This window comes from Ambystoma mexicanum, chromosome 1p, assembly GCF_040938575.1.
Source record: "Ambystoma mexicanum isolate Mex_15411 chromosome 1p, UKY_AmexF1_1, whole genome shotgun sequence".
NCBI lineage: Eukaryota > Metazoa > Chordata > Amphibia > Caudata > Ambystomatidae > Ambystoma > Ambystoma mexicanum.
In genome coordinates this window covers 40,064,446-40,077,833 of record NC_090921.1, presented here as the reverse complement: position 1 = coordinate 40,077,833, position 13,388 = coordinate 40,064,446, and the positions used below count along the sequence as shown (strand labels likewise).

General features: G+C 47.4%; 1 protein-coding gene across 2 annotated transcripts in view; it reads left to right on the top strand.

The window, feature by feature from the left end:
- Positions 1–302: 302 nt before the first annotated feature.
- The window catches only part of LOC138565670 (zinc finger protein 239-like), a 206,896-nt gene continuing 193,810 nt past the window's right edge, over positions 303–13,388 (top strand). Inside the window, exon 1 of one of the 2 annotated variants that reach the window (XM_069642996.1) lies at positions 303–421. The gene's annotated coding sequence lies outside the window, so the exon portion shown is untranslated. Of the gene's footprint in view, positions 422–661; positions 782–13,388 lie in introns of those variants that run through there. The other variant, XM_069642997.1, reaches the window with a different exon arrangement.

The window sequence follows — 13,388 nt, the reverse complement described above, 5'->3', positions numbered from 1 at the left end:
GCAATGAAGGAGCAGGTGTCTAGGGGTAGGCGCTCCACCTGAGCTCTGCTCGGTGCTCTGTTGCTTCTGCCTGAGACACTGTTCTCTGGGGGGGAGGGTAGCAAAGCCACTGGTCATGATAAAGGGAGGGGTTCAAGCCCCGAGTCCGGGGTGTACATGCGTCTGCTACAGCTTCCTATTCACTTCACTTTATTTCCTGCTGTTTAAAGTCTTTCGTTTCTGTTTTAGAAGCGGCTCTTCGCTTCCGGGTGAAAAGTTCACATTCACTTCCGGTGTGAATGAGGCTTTCCCCGGAAGTTCGGCCAGAGGCTCGCGCGTCGTGTCACGTGCTGCAGCCACGGGAGGAGCTGTCCAATAGGAGGCGGGATTAGTCCCGGGTATCCGGGCTGCAGCTCCATCCCGGGAAGAGACACGGAAATAGGTGAGAAGGGTTTAATGTATCTAATGTGGCTACACCAAGCTGCGGGGAGCGGCCTGGAGCGCACGGGGCTGAGGCAGATTTTCAGAATAAAAAACCAGGACATGCGCAGTGTTGCCGGGTCGGAAGGTAAATATAAGCGCAACGCTCCTTCAAAACAAGCCCAAATCTAGCGGCCTCCCAGCCAAACTACAAGCGCACGCCTAGAACAACGCGGATTGGCCTCAAAAGTAAGATGCAGAACAGCATGCATCATGGACCACATACATAGTAGGTTATTTATGGGCGTTTGTATGGCACCTATTCACTAGTTTTCAAGGTGGCACAAGAAAAGATGGCGGCGAGGGTACATGGAAACACGAGGTAGAACAACAAAAGAATGATTATATTGACTTGTGATAATCCTGTAACCACGCACCATGGAGGTTAATCTGCTTTATGTGCGCTCTCATGGCGTTCACATTGTCTGTGACCAGCTGGCCATAACACGCGCACTGTGTACAGTGTCCCTTGCCAGGTGATCATGGGCGGTGCTACATTTCGTCCAATGTAACTTTGTCCTACGCCATTTCCTCGCTCCATCGTCTCAGTTTGTGTAATGGTGCTGCAGGGTCTAGTGTTGGTCTGCTATGCTGCATTGCTTCCCTAAGGAACTGCTTCGGCTGTGCTCTGTTCCCCCTCTTCTGATTCATCTTCGTCTCCTGAGTAACCTGACGTCTGATTTGCATAGTCCTCCTCCTCAGCCCACGCCTGAGTGACTTGTGGACTATTGTCTTCTGCCTTCCTGAAAAGTGAACTGTTCCTTGTCACTGTCCATCTTTTACAAGCTGTCTACAGGGGGCCGGATGGATTGTTTGTGTGGGATAGCCGGGCGGGACATGTGGTGAATTTACAACCCAGCCACCCCCTCAGACGTGGGGTGACAGGCATTTTTAGGTTACTTCTTCTTTTTATTGCAATTTGCAGTACACATTATCATCAAGCTAGGAGGAGAAAAACTGATTTGTCCCTTGGCTTCAACATGTTAACAATAGGGTGAGAACGAAATCATCCCCGCAGCCCCAGAGCAATAACCTAATAGAACTAGCTGTCCTACAGGTGAAAAAGAGATGTGGAGATTTGGCTGACAAGTGATCTGCCCACATTAATGACTACACAAGGAAGCTTTACCTCTGGATCGTAGAAGAGAATGCAGGCTCTAACCCTTTGAACTTTACAAAATTGCAGTATGGGCAGACTGGGACCACCCCCCCCCCCCCCCCCCCCCCGGCAGCATAGGACACCATCACATTTACAGAAAAACCTTTACATTTGCATCCTCCACACACCACCACAAAACACATCTGCATTCATAAGTACTGCCACAAAAGACTTCAATACCCACTGTCAAAATTGCTTTGCCACAGGGCAATAAATTAATGTTCTCTTTACAATACTTTGCTCTTAAGGATCATACAAAGGTTATATGTACAGGTCATGGAAAGAAAATGTAAACAATCTAGTTTGTTTTCTATACTGCTTATTACCATGCTTTACAACACTGGTGTTGGTAAAATTGTGTAGTAATTTGAAGATGCATAAATATTTCCCCCAAATATGCCAGTGTGATGGAGCGTAACAAGGGTGCCCGAATCAATCAAGAGGTGTTGGGGGACGGGGGTGGCTTCCTCCCAGAGAACATTTTAAAACACAAAAATACACACGGACATCCTGATATATCCTCTCAGTGCTACATCTCCCGCATAGCATGAAAAGGAAGCAAAGGGTGCTTCCTGTTTCATGTACATGCGCACAAGAGTCGGAGCGCTGATGACGAAGAGCCCTGCTTCATTTGTATATGGGAGGAGGGGCGGGAGCTACTCCCTCGCACATACAATAATGCAGTTCTTCAGCTAGCATCCCCGATGGGCCAGGCAAGGTTGGGGAAGCAAACACCCTTGGCTTTACATGGCTCTTTAAATAAAATTCAATGAGCTGTGAGACTTTTCCTTGGCCTCAAGCCCAGGACCCGCATCTCTCCAGCCCTAATATCTCTCCACTGGCTCCTGGTTGCCGCAAGGATCAAATTTCAAATCCCTCTGCATCATCCATAAGGCTGTCTGGGTACCATGCTATCTACAACTGGCTCCTGCTAAAAACTCTCTCCCTCCAGATTTCTATGCTCCTCGGGCAGCAACTTTTAGGCAAAGTTTGAATGCAGTACCCTCTGGGAACACTACAAGCAACTATGACTACAGGGATGGGCAACCCAACCTTTGGTATACCTTTGGTATAAGTTTGTACTACACAGTTTTGGTAGCGTGTTGAGCAGCCAGGCCTATCTGAAGAGGGGAAATGTGAGCAGTGGTGGAGTTACACAAAGATTCACAGTTACAGGTACTCAAACTCTTACACTTAAGATTTCTTGCATAAACAATTAATAATTTATCAGTCAGTTATAAAGCCTTCTTCAGAAGGGAGCAATAGAATAGTAACACACAAATATACTTCAATACTGTACACTCTGAGTTTCTGAATCAGACAAGACCCTTTTGAGATGGCCCACAAACACAACCTACACCCACAGGTGACTTCAGTAACAAGGGTGCTGGCGACATGTTGGCATTCAGAATACTCTTAAAAGGTTGGTAAAAAGCAAAGGTTATTAGAACACAAGAAATTACAAATATTCATAAGCAGGGCAAATACTTTCAGATAGCACTTAGAAGAGTCATCCAATTCGAATAAGTTATGCCAAAGTCAATGGGCATAAGTCTTTGTATAGGATGCAGCACTTTGGGTAAGCAAATGGAAAAATCTTTGCACAAGTTCTTAGGAGTCTTTGATAAAAAGAAGAATCAAATGTAGGGCCACAAGCTGACTACGCTTTTGAGTTGTAGAAGTTACAAGCACTTCCACAGTAAGAGGTAAGTTCTCTTATACTTGTTTTACAGTACTTTGGTAAAGAAGAAAGGATGCAGCTGAAGACTTCTTTTCCTGTGCAGATCTCACTGTTCCTGGGCCTCAGTCGTGGGGACAAGAGGGAGGAGATCGGGGGACTCCTGCACTACACTGAGACTGTCAAAACTGGCAACCTGGCAAACTTTACTTTCAGTGGCTGTTTCGCGTTTCAGCTCCTTGCGGTACAGCAAATAGCAATAAGCGCTGTTCTGGCTGTCAAGGTGGACTTTCCTCACATCTGAGGCCCCGCACCCGACTGAGGGTGGTCAGGCTTGGTCAGTTCTGCTTCGTGTGAGTCCGGAGGATCTTCCAAAACTTTAGGCCAGCTTACAAGCAACACACACAATCTGGTGTCCCTCTCCCTGGCTCTATGGTTTCCTGCAGAAACTCTGAGCAAATTCAACCAGCTGCGAGATGGGTGTCCAGGTGGCTTACTTGGGAGTTGATTAGTCCCACCAACTCAAAGGGTCGTCCTTGCAGGTCTTCTCTGTCGATGCAAACTTGGCAAGTAGTCACTGCAGCAGGGCTTCACCGGGCAAAGGTCCAGGAGTTGCAGCAGGCGTCCCCTTCAAGCTCTTCTTCTGTTCCTTCGTCCAGTGGTCGACTCTGGCTTCCAAACCAAAAGACTCGCCTTTTATTCATTTCTCTCCCATTCATTCCAGCCTAGCTGTCATTCACCCAGCAGGGTGGCTGTTCTTGCTGGACAGTCAGCCAGCCCATCACCACAGAGTGCATTTGGGTCTCCTAGGAGACTACACAAGGGGAGTTTCGGGCACCTTCCTCACTTCCTGCCTACCCCAGACACTCAGGCGCCAGAGGTGGGTTTATCTCATAAACCCTGCCAAAGGTGAAATGAACAAAGAGACCAAACCTGGTTTGGTGCGAGGGGAAACTCTCTAGAAGGACCTTTCCACAAAGACCTGGTGAAAAAGACTGGGTACCATTTTAGCAAAGATGGCTGGACGCCATTTTGAAAAAGATGGCTCCCACGGTTAACGTTACCTGGTCCGCGAACGGTCCCAGTAAATGTAAACCTAGGTAGTTCAAAACAAAACCACTTCCACCAGCCAGTCAATTGATGAAAGGGTAACATAAAAAATGTTCCAAGAGCATTTAGACACAGGGCATACTAAGTAACCCCTCCAGCACTCTATTGTAAGATAGGGTTTGCGGGGTCTAGCAATTACAATGCTAAGTAAAGCCAATTTAACTTTACTGCTCTGGCAATCAGTAGTTGATCCCAGAGAAGGTATTTTAACCTTGGGAAAATCTGGAAGACTTCCCTGTCGCACTGCACTGAAGGTGTTTTGTGACACAATTGTAAAAGATGATGCCTATGGAATTGGTTAGACTCCACAACCAAAAAGAAACCGTGTATAAAATCACATTGAAATACATGAGAGAGTGGGGAAAAAAGGGTCACACTCTCTCCAGGTAAAAAAAGCAAGCCCTCAAAAATTCAGCAAAGTTACTGGGGGTCTCTAAGGTGGAGGGAATTAACACATTTTTGAGAATTCTCTCTAACAGCAACTCTCCTCGTGTCGATCGCTTCTCTAAACAGCGAGCTGGTGACAGATCTTTTTCCTCGGTTGGCTCCATCTATTACCACTCTGTAGTATACAGATAATTAAAGCTGCTGTAGCACAGATTATACAACAAATGTCTACAACCAGCTCACCTTGACAGATCGATGGCTCCAAATGGGAGGACCAATGCAGCTGGGAAGGCTCCCCTGCGAGAGCCCTGGCCTCTCCACCCAGGATAAAGGGACCCAGGGGAGAGGGCAGGACTCCCAGGGAAACCCTCTAAGGGAAGAAAACCCTGGACGAGTTCTACTCGTGCGGATCGGGAAGAAGTTTGAAGAGTTAAGCGTCTCCGAAGGCAGAACCAGGATGTCACTCGGGAGGCTTCTTCTAGGTACACGGGAGAGGAAGAAAATAGTAGAAGGTTAGAGGAGAGATCAAGGGGAAAGAAGAGAATGAGAAACGGAAAGTAATCTTCTCACCAACGAAGGAACGAAGTTGGAGGAATAATGTTCAGTGCTGGAGACCGGAGGAGTAGTGAAGCTTCGGGAGACTCTGGAAGGAAAGCAGCAAGTAAGAATCCTAATCGAAAGGAAGGGGAGCCCTCACGGATCTGAACTTACTCTAATGGAAGTCTGGCAGGAACGGGAATCAAATAGGTCTGCCAGAGATGGCAGACTGAGAAAGAGGCGGGAGAATGCTGCAGGGTGAATCTGAATAGGGGATGCAAAACAGGGTTAGAAGGAACAGTAAGCACGAGTAATTAACTAGCAGAAGTGAGAGTGAGTTCTCAGAAGCGAACTCACGGAGCGCCAAAGGCAGAAGCGACGCAAAGCACTGTCCGCTTCGATTCCGGATAAAGGATCACGTGAGCAGTTGGCCGTACGTCAAATGAACGTGCAACAACTGGACCGCTACAAGCAGAATGGGGAGAATCACGGGCATCTTGGAAATGTTCGTAAGTAGAGTGCGTCACAAGCGGGTCCGTGCCCACAAAGACCACTTGCAGCGATGTGTAACACCATCCTCTAGAACAGCCTCCCCCTTCCTCTCCATCTTCAGCCGGTTCTCCTCAAATTCCGGAAGCTCCTCAAAACCTTCCTTTTCACCTCCTTCCCCCTCTCCCTCCTTTGCTAAATCCCACAGTCGCTGAGATTGGTGACCAGTACCCTTATGCGCTATGCGCCCTGCGCCCAATCACCTTTAGCCTTCGCCCACTCCCAGCACTTTCCTTTGAGCACCCACCTGTACTGTCTCACAGGCCTGCACTTATTGTGTTGGCAGTTGGCCACTCTTACCAAGATATCGGCCAGTCACTAAACAGCTGCTTGCAACTCACTGCCTAGCACTTCACTCCGTTGAAGTTCTAGCACCTAAATCCCCCTCCCTCGTCCCTTCTCTCTTTCTGCACTTGCATGTTCTGAATGCTCACAAGGCCCAGTAGGACTGTCTCTCTTTCTTTGTTATGTTTCTATTTCATTCCCATGTTCCCTCCCCTTTGCCCTGTGGGAGCTTTGAAACACAATTTACTGTACAAGCGCCTTACAAATGCACAATAAATAAATAAATATGCAAGACTGAGGAACAGAACTGTCAAATGAAAAACCGCATTTCCCTTTGACAGTTCAAGCAAGCCGAGGAGCAATTCCTCAGCCGCATAAAGCAGCTGAGTGAGTGCTCAGTGTTTACAAACGGCTTGCTCCTCGATTATGGGCGAGGGTGCCCGTGGGTCGGCGCAATCTTGCCGATTATAGAGAATCACCACTAGTGCACCGTCAAAGAATGTATGCACAATGGTCAGTGTGGCTGGAGTTGAAATAATGTTGACTTTGAAGGAATGTACACAAACTGCACTGTTAGTAATACAGTGATTTTGATCACATTAATGGACTCATAGACATGCCCTACAGAAGAAAGCTCTCGGGGTAGCTCAGCTGGTTGTGCAGGTTGAGTGACTGTTGCTACGATGTTATATATGTAAAACTGGCTTCAAATCTATGACTTTTTGCAATTCCTTATAAAAACAAGTGCTATAAAATCTGTTCGGCCAGGGGATGTGTTGGGCTGGTAGCGTGCTTATATTCAGGGTGAGGGTGGGGGAATTTCTGGCCACGCAATGAAAATCAAGTTTGCACCCGTGAACCCACCGTTTAATTTTATAATAGCCGCTATCAGTGTAATAGAAGCATTTATTAGTGATTAAGCAGGTTGACAAGCATAAAAACACAAAGGAAGGGACACACAAATCACAGGGTATTTGTGTGGCAGTCCGACAAAAAAATAAACACATCTCAAAGAAAAGTAATGAATGTAAGTTCAAGAAGCATGTTTAAGTTTGTAAATGTCTTTTTTATTATTTTTCTTTTTGTTTTTTTTTTTCTTCTAGACAAGTGTAAGCTGCACATTTGGAAATCAAGTGTGCCAACCATGTAGGTAGCCTGCTTTTATCAGTAATGGCCCCCAAAGACATTTGTGATGAAGTGCGGCCTGCTTTGTTTAATGTTGCTTGAAGTGGGCCGCACTTCATTATGAAAGTCATATCCTTAGGGGTCCGCAAAGCACAATACCGCGGGCTGCATATGGCGAGAGGGCCGTATGTTGTGCACCCCAGCCATATGGACCCTTTCATGTGAGTGGCGCTCAAAGGCAGCGGGTCGAAAGGCGGGATGTCCTTGTGGAACTGTGTCTGCCATACTATGACATTGTATTTATTGTGTTTATATAGCGCTTTAATCCATGGGGCCTCATTACAACTCATCCGGACCGGTAACAACTGTGTCAGTAAGCATACCGGCAACGTTGTTACCGGACCGGCACAGTACAACTATGTGGGCGGGTGCTGTCCTGCCTGCCAGGGTTAGACCTGCCGGGTGGGGCGGCACCCGCTCGCAGCGTTCTCACGGGAGCACCATTGTTAGCGGTGCAGGTGCTCCTGTGTCCCCATTCCCATGAAGGCCTATGGGACTTCATGGGAATGGGGACTAAATTACCAGCGTCCGACTTCCCGGCAACGAGACTTGGAATAGCTTGGTGGCACCGGGAGGTCAGGCACCGGTAATTAATTACGGGTCCGGCGGCTACTTTCCGGTTTTACCAGCACGGTTCTCGCCGGACCCGTAATGAGGCCCATGGTCTCCTACTCCCAGTTCTACGACTCGTGCCCGGTTCCTTTGGTCAGCATACGTTTTCATTCTCTCCGTTGCCTGGCCGTCCCTTCTCCTTACTTCATATTCTTCTACACTGACATTCTTGAGGCAATCTTGAACGTACGCGTCGACCAAACGCCAGTTCAGCTGGTTACGTTCCTGTGGAGTCATGCAGCATGTTCGGGTAATCCCACAGGAGCTGGTACAGTGACTGTTCCACGGGCATGTGGGTGATGTTTGCTATGCATATGGCCCTCTTAATGTTTGCCATAAATCACTCCACAGCCCCGTTTGGCTGTGGCCACAGTGGCGTGAACTTGCAGTGTTGGAAACCTATGTATGTGGTGAAATCACGAAAGTATTTGCTGGTGAATGGGGGGCCATTGTCCGACTTGACCACCTTGGGGACTCCGAGTGCCTCGAAGGCCTGATTTAGCACGGGTTAATGGCTGTGGCCACTGTGGAGGACACTATTTCTGCTTTGGGATACCTCAAGTGTTTTATTTTTAATTTTTTTAATTTGCATTAACGCGCTCACACAGCCCTGGTGAATCGAGGTGCTGTTACAGGAATATGACTTAGTTGTGTATTTATAATGCACTTAATAATACCCAGAGGTTTTTCTAAGCGCAGACCTGGGGATCGAACCTGTGTTGCTTCCTGTCGCCTTGGTTCCAAGGCATGCACGTTGCTGCTGAGCTATCCTCCTGGGACTAATCTGTTCATCTACTACTACTAGTACATATTCTCCCGATCTCAGTGGGCCAAAAAGCTCGATTGCTACCTGCTCGCACACCCCTTCTGGGAGTGCAGTCATGTGCAGAGGTTCAGGGAATGCTGGAGGTTGCAAGCTGAGACCTATGTGACACGATTTCAGCGTTGTCTCGATCATTTTGTCCATGCCTAGGAACCATACTTTCCTCCCTAGCATGCGTTTGCTAGACCCGATGCCTCTGTGACTTTCATGCGCAATGTGAACTGCATGTTGGTGGGGAGCTGGTGGCAGTACGAATCAGTCACCCTTGACTATCAGAGACAAGGGATACATGGACAGCTCAGCTCGTCTTTGTACTTGGGGAGTGTTTTGAGTAAGTGCCCATCAAAAGCATGGTTATTTCAAATGGAAGCTTCGGCTGAGTTCCAAACACTGTTTCTGATGCACGATGTGATGAGAGAGTGTTGCATCGTCCGCCGTGCACTTTATCAGCTCCGCTATTGGGATGGCTGTTGGCACCACGTCGTGGACAATGGAGTTTCTATAGCCCGGTTGCTCGTTGTCTGGGGGCTGTTAGGACTGATTTTCTATACTCTGGCCTGGTGGACAGATGTATCGAAGTCCAACTTATATTGTGACAGCAACAACTCTGGGAAGCTGTTGCCAAACCAGTTTAGGTAGCAGTGACAGGTGGTCTAGGCTAAGTTCTTCTTTTTACCGCCGAAATCCACAGTTCTTCATTCCCAGGGGTTGCAGGTTCGAGCTGAACTCCAGTTGGTGTCTTTTGCTGGTGCAAGGCCTCTCGGTTGAAGAATGCAGAAAAACCTGATGCAGCACCCCTCTCAGGACTGGACTCGGGCCAGGTAAGCAGTTTTCTGCGCACTCCGATGCAAACGGATTCTGTAGCCACGGTCGGACCTTCCCGTCTATCTCGGGTCCCTTTTATGCTAGGAAGCTGACATTTCGCAGAAGGTAGTCTTGCAGAGCCAGCTGAGGATCCACCACAGTGACACCAGCAGCACGGTAGCCCAAAAATTAAACGGGTCAGCCACAGGACAGTTCCACGGCACTTCCAAAGGCTTCCTTTGGCAGGGCACCAAGCAGACGTCGGGAATGGATGGCCGCTCCACTCCAAGGGTTGTAGCATCTTTGTAGGACTACTAAAGATCAAAGCAAGACAGGGCTGCTCCAGGACAGCAGCCGAAGTTGGTTGCCTCCTTTAGTTGGGGTGGCATTCTCACAGCTGGATAGGATACTTGGCTCCTTCAGGTTTCTCCAGGATCTCTGAAGAATGTGTGCAGGGGTCCTCTTCTTATCCTAAAAGCCAGGTAAGAGCTGAACTCCCAATAGCAGGACTAGCCCACACACGCACCCCTGCAGTGGCCCAATCAGGACCGCTGGTGGGAACATTCATGCATACCACGCAGACACACAGAAACCAGGATATGGATTGGGGTCAAACTGACCCAGCCCACATCCTGCCTGCAAACACACAAAGCCCTCCAGTAGCCCGCCAAAAGCTTCTGCTTTCCCTGGCACTGGAAGTCCTTATAAGGATTTCCCTGGCCGCTGAGGCTAAAGAACAAGATGGCAAAAGAAAAGGGTGAAAAAAGAAATCTCGTGGCACGCCCATGTTTCACCAGTATTTAATTTAATTTATTTGTTTGTTAGGCGCCGAAAGCCCGCAGGCATCAGGGCGCCACATGAAGACAGTAAGAAACATATAATAGACAGACTAGACAAAACCGAGCACAAGACGCTTGACACGTCGAGAACACGTAGAGGCATGTACTACTCGTGGTTGTTTAGTTCATTTAAATAAAAAGGTTTTCAATTGCTTTCGGAATCTGAGGAGGTTGGATTCAACTCTCTGGCTCTTCGGCAGTTTGTTCCAGTGGAGAGCGGCCCAGTTTGGAAAGGCTCTGCCCAAACCGTTTGCTTTCCTGTGGAGGTTAGTTGTAATGAGCCCTTGGGCCTCAGATCTAAGGGAGTGGGTTGGAATGTAGCCCACAATCTTAGCCTTACGGTAAGCCGGTGCTTTACCGTGTAGGCACTTGAGTGTCATTGGTTTGAACATTACACGGTCTTCAACCTTTAGCCAATGTAGTTCCTTCCTTGCCTCACTGATTATGCTTGATTATACGCTCAGCATGATTCTGAATGTGCTGGAATTTAGTTAGACATTGTTTACTTGCACCCAATAATAGGGCGTTGCCATAGTCCAATCTAGAAAGTATGGTCGCTCTGGCTATGGTAGCGCAGTTAGATTAGTTGAGTACAGGTCTGATGGCTTTTAGTAATCTCAACTAGTAATCACAATTTTTGCTCACATAGAAGGCTTGAGCATCTGAGCTCAGGGAAGCCTCCAGTGTCACGCCCAGGGTTTTGACCACTACTTGGATGTGGGACTCTTTTTTTTATTGTGAAGGACTCGTAGCTGGATGGTAGTTTGACCCTGGCTTGATTGGACCCAAAAACCATCAGCTCAGTTTTTTTCCCATTCAAACATATCCAGTTGTGATCCATCCATCCATTGTTCGATGACATTGTGAAGTTTGTTCACCATTTTGTTGTCTTTCGTGTGGTCTCCACTCAGTTCTACTACCAGCTGTGTGTCGTCAGCATAGTTAGTAAAAAAAAGGCGTTTATGTTGTCTAAGGCTTCACACAGGAGGCGTAGGTATAAGTTGAAAAGTAGTGGGGAGAGACTAGCTCCCTGGGGAACACCACAGAAGATATTGGACTCACTAGAGAATTTATCCCCCACAGTGTACTCTAGAGATTCGATCTGCTATCCTATGGCTTCCCTAGAGCAGTTGGCAATTTTCTCTAGTGCTTCTTGTAGAAGCTGATGGTCTAGTAAGTCGAAAGCGGCACTAAGGTCTAGCAGGATAAGCAGACCAGTATTGCCCCTTTCGATGATACTCAGCATTTTTGTCTGCAAATCCAGCACCACCGTTTCAGTGCTGTGGGCAGCACAGAAGTCCGATTGCTGGTGATGTAATATTTGATTGGTCTCAACATATGCTTGCAATTGTGCAGTAGCAATTTTGTCCATTATTTTTAAAAGGAAGTTGCAATTAGCTATGGGTCTTCGATTCCCTGGCTCCCGTTGGTCTAGGTTAGGCTTTTTGACCAGTGGGGCGATTGTCACCTTTTTTATATTCTTGGGTACCACTTGGTCTCTGAAAGAGGCATTAACCATTTAGGTAAACTCTGGTGCAAATATAACCATATTGTCAAGTATGATTTAAGGAGGGAGAATGTTTTCTGCGCATGATGAGGGTTTCACAGATGCCATAGTGTTGAGCATGTCGGCAGTCGTGATCTCTTGAAAGCAGAATTTGTCAAGATGGTCTAATGACTTACTCATGTGAGGTTGTTGGTACTTGATTTTGTTAAGTTGGGCGCTTACTATAACTTCTCTGGCTTTAGTGACGATCTTGATGAATGCAGCTTGAGTGTTTTCACCAGTAGTCACAGTTAGTAGCCAAACGCGGTAAAGCTAAAACGAAATTCTCCAGAAAGTGGGGGAAAAGTCACTGCAGGCACCAGCCCATCTTTTTAGCACACCCAGAGTAACCAAAGATCCTCTGAGTGTTAGTCTAGGACAACACAAATATGCACCCCATTGCACTGCAGTGTAAACTGCTTTGCGCAATGATAAAAAGATACCACAAGTGATAAAGTAGTAGCACAACCAAGGGAAACAAGGTTTCCTAGTACTGACAGCCCGAAGGACATATCAGTTTCCCAATAACATATGAGCAAAGGCCAGTGCAGTGAAGCTTAAGGATTCACTGCACTGCAAAATGTACAGGTCAGATCCAAAAATAAAAGCAAAAAGTTTGCGGGTTCCATAAAGATGGAAGGAAAGGTGCAGTAAAGAGAAATCTTTCCTAACAGGGGCTAGCAAGCGGGTGACGAGAGAGAAAGTCTGCTGGATTTTAGTCTTTTCTGGGCTTGTGTATGATCATGTATTTGTACTCCTGTAGGCGCAGCCCCCATCTTGCTATCCTGGGCGGCATCTGAGCTGTCGGTTTCCCATAAATGGTGATGAGAGCCTGATGGTCTATAATTATCGTGAAGGCTTTTGTATAGAGGAGCGTGTGGAAATGCTGGTGACGGTCATGATGCACCTCGACTCTTCACAGAGTTCAATCTGATGGTAGTCTTTGTTTAGGTCTAGGTGAGAGAAGACTGTGGCCCAGTTGAGTAGATATATCATGTCGGTCATGCGCAGTGACTGGTGATGCTCCCGGAGGATGGCTTGATTGGGTGCCTGCATGTCTACAAACAGCCTAATTTGACCTTCTCGGCCCCTTTTTGGTGCTGGCACCACCGGAGAGACCCATGGCGTTGGTCCTGATGCAGTTCGATTACGTTTGCATTTATGAGAGCGATCAGTACTTTCTCTACCTGGTATTCAATATTGAAAGGAATACGCCTGAAGTGTTGGGCTATGGGTTTCACTTGTTGGGTCAATGTGTAGCCAGATCTTTCGCCCTTTTTAGCTTCCTGATTCCTTTGAAGAGTTGGGGGAAAGCTTATTGGTATCTTGGCAGTGGGCGAGATATATTTATTCGCCATGATCTGATGTGTATCAGTCCCATTTGAACAGCCAACTTGAAACTTAGTACACATCTA